A 7,202-nucleotide genomic window follows, 5' to 3' on the forward strand; every position below is an offset into this window, starting at 1 on the left:
AATTGAAAGAGTTGGCATTGCTTTGTTTCATAAAAAAGAATGGCTAACGTAGATACAAGTATATTGTCTTAGGGACGGATAAATCCTACTTTGTAAAGGGTCACTCTGATTCAAACAAAAAATTCTCTGAAACTGACATCATCAAGATGCTTGATTTCTTGATTGACAACATATTTGTTACGTTCGAAGGACGTGTTTTTCAACAGACTGTCGGCATTCCAACGGGAAATAAGTGTGTCCCTCTTCTCGCCGACTTGTTTCTTTATTATTATGAGAATGACTTCATACAGGAATTCTTAGGAAGAACGATAAGAAGTTAGCAATATCCGTTAACTCTACTTTCCGCTATATAGATGATGTTCTCTCACCAAATAATTCAAAATTTGGTGATTATGTTGAACGCATCTATCCCATCGAACTAGAGATAAAGGATACAACAGATACAGTTAAGTCTGCCTCATATCTTGACTTACATCTAGAAATTAGCAATGAGTGTCGGTTGAAAACAAAACTATACGACAAAAGAGATGATTTTAGCTTTCCAATTGTGAACTTTCCATTTCTAAGTAGCAACATTCCAGCAGCACCTGCATTCGGGGTATATATCTCCCATTTGATACGATATTCCCGTGCTTGTATTTGATTTTCCTATCATGATTTTCTTGATAGAGGGTTGCAGCTCACAAGGAATTTATTAAACCAGGAGTTCCAAATGCAGAAGTTGAAATCATCCCTTTGTAAATTTTACGGACGCCATCACGAATTGGTTGACCGTTATGGAATATCCGTTTCGCAGATGATATCGGATAAGTTATGATGTCGTAACTACTATTCCGTGCCCTTTTCACGAATTTGACCGACCGAACTAGCACTATGTAAGATGCTATGATGCTAGGGTTAGTACTTCGCTTTTGTAGTAATGAAAAGACGTTGTGTTGCTTTCAATTCTATAATTCAGATCCCATACAAGTTTGCGTTACAATAACGTCAACAATAGTAACGTTGGGTACGTTTGAACAAGGTCGTGAATCTTTGACACTCCGGGCGCCGAAAGTGAAATATAAATAGAAATGAAATGAAAATTTGACTAAATTGAAGACATAAATCATAATTCATCACTTAACTTTAAAGTCTATGTATCATAAAAGAAAGAATTAATCACTTTGAATTTGAACAGTCTATTTCGATCATAATTTGAAAAGTTATTTTGTCCACTCGTGAATCTTTTGTACGGCATCTGACTTCGCCTGACGGAACATCTTGGGTCGTGTAACATCCTCCGGTTCAGATTCAATACAGTTCACTTCGATTGGGTATAATTTCGAGATTGGGCGGTTGGTGGTTCCGTTTTTAGTGCGAAGTTTTACAGTTCTGATAAGATTATCCTCTCCTTTTACGAGTTCTTCGACAACGGCGAGTTTCCATGAATTTCTTAAAGTTTCGTCATGTATTTGAACAACATCACCAATAGCTATCGATTGTTCGTTATTTCCTACACTTCTGTGATGTTCCCGTAATGAGGTCAAATACTCATATTTCCATCGCTGTTGAAAGTGGTTTAGAATGTCTCTTTGTAATTGAACACGTTTGTTAAAGTTAATTGGTTCAAAATGTCCATTGTTTTCACTAGCTGGATACGGAAGTCGCGTAATTTTTCGACCATACAAAAGATGTGATGGTGTCAATGGTTATGGATCCGTAAGATCGGATGAAACATACGTTAGAGGTCTATCATTGGGAGTTGCTTCGATCTCTGTTAACACAGTTTGTAAAGTCTCTAAATCGACACAGTTACTTCCTAATACTTTCTTTAAACACATTTTCGTTAACCCAATCAACCGTTCATAGAAACCACCAAACCACGGAGCTTTCTTTGTAATAAATTTCCACTTTGTTCCTGTAGAGCTTAGACTTTCGCGCACTGCATTTGAGTTTGTAAGATGTTTGATTTCTCGACTGGCAGCTTCAAAAGTTAGTGCATTGTCAGATATTAGTAACTTCGGTAAGGATCTCCTGCTTGCGAATCTTCTGAAGGCTAACATAAATGTAGGTTCTGATAAGTTATTCACAAGTTCTAAATGAACAGCTCTCGTCGACGCACATGTAAACAAACATAAGTATACCTTTGATTTTGTACCATCTGTATTTCGCACATACATAGGACCTGCAAAGTCTACGCCTGTAACAGTAAACGGTATATCCTCGTGTAACCTCTCTTTGGGCAGTGGCGGTGGATCAGGTTGTTGGTAAGCATGCCCTGTTACTTTCCGACAGTTAACGCATTTTCTAAGAATAACTTTGACTCGTTGACGAATTCGAGGTATCCAGTATACTTGTCGCAAGTGTGTTACGGTAGAGTTGACGCCTTCATGTAAATGATTGATATGAGCATCCATAATAATGAGTGAAGTGAGTCTATGTAACGGAGGTAACAAGTATGGATATTTAGCTGATTCCTCCAAAGGTGCATGTTGAATTCTCCCGCGGCAACGAAGTGCATTTTCTTCATCAAAGTACAAGTTCAATTGTCTTACAATAGACGGCTTAACTGTCACAGATTTGTTGAAATAATTAAACACTTCATGATATTCTGATTTCTGAACCGTTTGTATCCATGTCAATGTAGCATGCTGTATTTCATTAACGGTTAATTCCGACAATATTCTATCACTCCGTGCTAACTTACAGTTTTGTATAAATCTCATCACATAGGCTGTAACACGTATTAATGTCTTCAAACTGCTATAACGTTCGATATCCATAATCTTATGTATGCCAAATTCTTGACGTTTCTGAGATGTGAGTAAGACGTGCTGTTTTTCTGAGGTTTCATTAGTGGGAATCTCCATTATAATCTCGTTTTCAACAATTTCGTTTCCGCTCCATGTTGGCCATTGTGTTTTGTCTGTTATCCACTCGGGTCCATGAAACCATAATCTGTTGTTTATGAATTTCGTTCCTGTTATGCCTCTAGTTAATAAATCTGCAGGATTTGCATCCGTCGGACAATAACGCCATTTTTTATTTTCATTTGACTCCTTAATTTCCTTGACTCTGTTTGCGACAAACTTTTTGAGTGGTTTTGTTGATTGAAGCCATTTCAAAACAATCTGACTGTCACACCAGAAGTTGATTTGTAAGTTTCCAATATGTAGATTTTGAATAAGATGTTTCGCAAGTGGAGCCCCTAAAAGGGCAGCCATCAGTTCAAGATTAGGTAAAGTGACACTTTTCAATGGGGCAATTCGATTCTTTGCCATTACTAATGCAGACTCCTTTTCTGTGACAAGATACGCACAGGTTCCATAAACTAGTTGACTTGAATCTGTGAAAATATGTAATTCTGCTGTTTCAATGTCCGTTATTCCTGAACACTCAAAATAACATCTAGGAATCTCAATGTTCATTGCAAATTGTAGATCTTTGGTCAAATCACTCCATGTTGATTCGATTTCTTTTGGTAAAGGGCAGTCCCATGCAAACTTTTCTTTCCACAACAATTGCATTAACATCTTTGTTCTGACGGTGACGGGGCTAAGCAGACCTAGCGGATCATAAATGTTTGAAGATTGTTTTAAGATCTCACGTTTTGTTATTATCCTTTCCGTTGTTGTATTTATGTTGTTTCGAAACGAGATTTGATCGTTGTTCACATCCCAACGGAGACCAAGAATTTTGATGTTCGTATCTCTTTCTATGCATTTTTCAGATTGGGCTAAGCGTAGTAATTCTGTGCTATTTGACGTCCATGATCTCAGATTGAATCCTCCTCTTGCCAATACATCTCGTGATTCTCTGTAGAATTTCAGCATTTCTTTCTCATCCCAGAAGCTTGACAAAACATTGTCAACATACAGGTCGTTTTTCAGTATCTCGGCTGTTTTACAAGAATTGAGTTTGAAGTGCTTCATAAGGGTGGCATTCAAGATGTAAGGTGAGCATGTAGTTCCAAATAGAACGACTCTAAAACGGTAAGTTATCAGTGGACTGTCTGGGTCAGATGGATCACTCAACCAAAAAAATCTTGTGACGTCCCTATCTTCTTTATCCAGTTCGACATTCAAAAACGCTTTCTCTATGTCGGTAGTCACTGCGTGCTTGTGTAATCTGAATCTAGCTAAAATTCCCGTCAAATCGTTTAACATCGGCGGAACTGACATGAGACAATCGTTTAAACTAGCCTTGTGAGGTGATTCGTGACAACTACAATCATAGACTATATGTATAGGAGTCGTAGATGAGTCCTTTTTTACTGCATGGTGAGGAATGTAGTGAATTCTGTTTGACTGGTTTCCATTTTCTGTTACCCGCTCAATGAACCCTCGGCGTTTTTGGTCCTTAATTATGTCGCCATACATTTTCAGCATGTTGGTATCCTTTTTGAGTCTATCGATCATATTACAAGTTCTGCGTAAAGTGACATTATAGTTCGTAGGTAACTCATTGAAATCATTTCTCCATGGCAGTTTTGCGGTATAGCGATTATCTTGGTAAGTTATGCATTTTGTTTCGTATTCATCATTGAAGTCTTTCATGGTGGTTGTTTCTAATTCGTCTGCTTTGACACCAATAGATTCTAAATCCCAAAACCTTTCCAGGCTGCTTTCCTCTTGCTGATGTTGAATCAGTACATTAAACATTCCTGTTGATGATTGTTCTCCTGTAAAAGTATGCATCGGTCCTGACAACAAGTATCCCAAACGGGATTTTACGGCCGTTGGCCCATCTCCTCTGATCACGTGATCCTGCACAATACTCCAATAGTAGTCCGCTCCAATTAAAAGAGAAAGCTCAAATTTCCTATCCTCTGTGACTGGGTTAGCTAATCGTAATCCTTTGAGATATGGCAGTTTTGAAGCGATGACATTTGTAACATTACTGAGGGGTGCGGCAATGCGCGGTACTATCAGTACATCCATAGGAATAAATCCACCAGTTTCAATTTCTAAAGTAATCTGAGCCTTATCCATGTGTCTCACGTTCTGGTTGGCGTTTCCAAAAGTTGATAAACTAATTGTAGAATTTCCACAAGGTTTAAGTTGTAATTGTGCTGCTAAATCTTCTGAAATAAATGATTTCTGAGACCCTTCATCTAGTAAAATGTTAGACATCACGCTCCGATCCTCGAACCATACAGGTGCTACTGCTGTCTTAAGAAGTATCTCGGTATGTGCCTGTGCTTGTGGTGTTGACGTGTAAAACGTTGACATAGGGTTACTTTCTTCTCCATTAACATTTACTGTATTGACGGCGGCGGCATCAGCGGGAGGTACAGGTGCTTGAGTTTCCTGATTACATAGAGCAGTGTGATGTCTCTTGTCACATTTACGACATTTATATCGTGATCTACATTCTGATATCTTATGTTTACCAAAACAGTTGAAACAAAGTTGTTTTTTCTTGACTATTTCGTAACGACTGGCATTATCTTTAATCTCTGAACAATCAACAGCTGAATGGGATTTGTTGCAAAATATGCATGGCTTGGGTTTATTCGATTCAGTGTTGTTCCTGGAGTTTGTGTGTACTCTATTGACTTGTCTATAATTTCCTTTCATTGTAGCCTTTGTTACAAACGATGCGGTAGGGGTTAAATTATCTGTGTTCATAGCGTGGCCAGCTTGTTGAGCGCGCAGCTCCTTACCTATAGCCTTCCGTAGTAAGTCTATGGTCCATGTACTTGTATCATGCTCTCTTGTCAATGTAGTTCTCAATTCCGGTGGTAATTTTCTAAAGATGATGGGTGTAAGTACTGTTCCAAAATTTGTTTGACACTGTCCTAGCGATTCTAGGCCTCTAATACTAGTTTCAACTTTGTCATAGAATGTTCTGAGACTGTTTAATGACATTGTGGGGTTTGGCAAATCGACTAGTTTTTGCATATGTGCATCAATAATGATTCCTTGTTGACCATATCGCGCTTGTAGTAATGAAATTGCTTGCTCATAGTTTGCGTGTGTAAGTGACAATCCCGATATGCAACTTTCCGCTTCTCCGTGAAGCTGGGCCTTCAAGTATGTGAAACGTTGTACGTTTGTCAATGATGGGTTTGTATGGACAGTAGTTTCGTACGATTCCCAGAAAGTTTGCCATAGAAGTAAATCTCCCGAAAAAGTCGGCAAATCTAGTTTTGGAAGTTTGTGATAGAACTTATAAGTTTCATTTAATGGCGGATCTCTGTTGATCTCATATTCTCCATGTGAGTTTGCACTTGTCGATGTTTGCATGTGCTGATTTGTATTCTGATTGTGATTATTTGAAGACGAATGCGTTGTACTAGTATTTTGTACGATACTTGAGGTTAATTGACTCACCGAGTCCTGAGGTGTACTTGATCTCAACTCCAAATCACATTCTTTGTAGCGGCGAATATTAATGTCTATATGCTGATTAAATTCGTCTGCATCCAAAATTTCCTGTTCCACACTTTCTGCATCCAAGGAATCCAATATTTCAGCGTCTAGTTTCTGCAAAACTTCATGTTTCCGTTCAAGGTTTTCAATGGCACTATGAATGTCCCGTCGGGTGATCTCTCCTTCGTTTATTTTCTCGTCAGTTTTGTGAATCTGTCTGGTTACGGCGCTTCTGTGGCCTCCTCTCACTGCTTTCAGCTTATCCATCGGTCACGGTACCAATATGTAAGATGCTATGATGCTAGGGTTAGTACTTCGCTTTTGTAGTAATGAAAAGACGTTGTGTTGCTTTCAATTCTATAATTCAGATCCCATACAAGTTTGCGTTACAATAACGTTACGTCAACAATAGTAACGTTGGGTACGTTTGAACAAGGTCGTGAATCTTTGACAAGCACTGTTATCGGGTTTGTACTAACATGAGTATAGCAAGACGAACAAGCTATTATAATCAAATGGAAGTGTTGTAGTTCTGTCAAAAACTTAACAAAGTGCAGAAGTCTCTTCATTATAGTTATATATTGAGGTAGACCATTGCACTTGGATATCAACTATAGCTATATCTTCAATTTTACCAATGGGGACCATATCGTTTCAAACGACGAGATGTAGTCAAATAAAAATGAAAAAAAAACATTATGGTCATGATCGTACTTTAGTTTTCAAGTTAAACCTATGTTTGTTCCACATTTTGTACAATAAAAAGTAAAATAACAAATACACAAGATGAAACAAATGGATCTGAATATTATTTTAATACCAAACAACAAACAATTAACTTGCGGCAAA

This window comes from Mytilus galloprovincialis, chromosome 6 (assembly GCF_965363235.1).
Source record: "Mytilus galloprovincialis chromosome 6, xbMytGall1.hap1.1, whole genome shotgun sequence".
Lineage (NCBI taxonomy): Eukaryota > Metazoa > Mollusca > Bivalvia > Mytilida > Mytilidae > Mytilus > Mytilus galloprovincialis.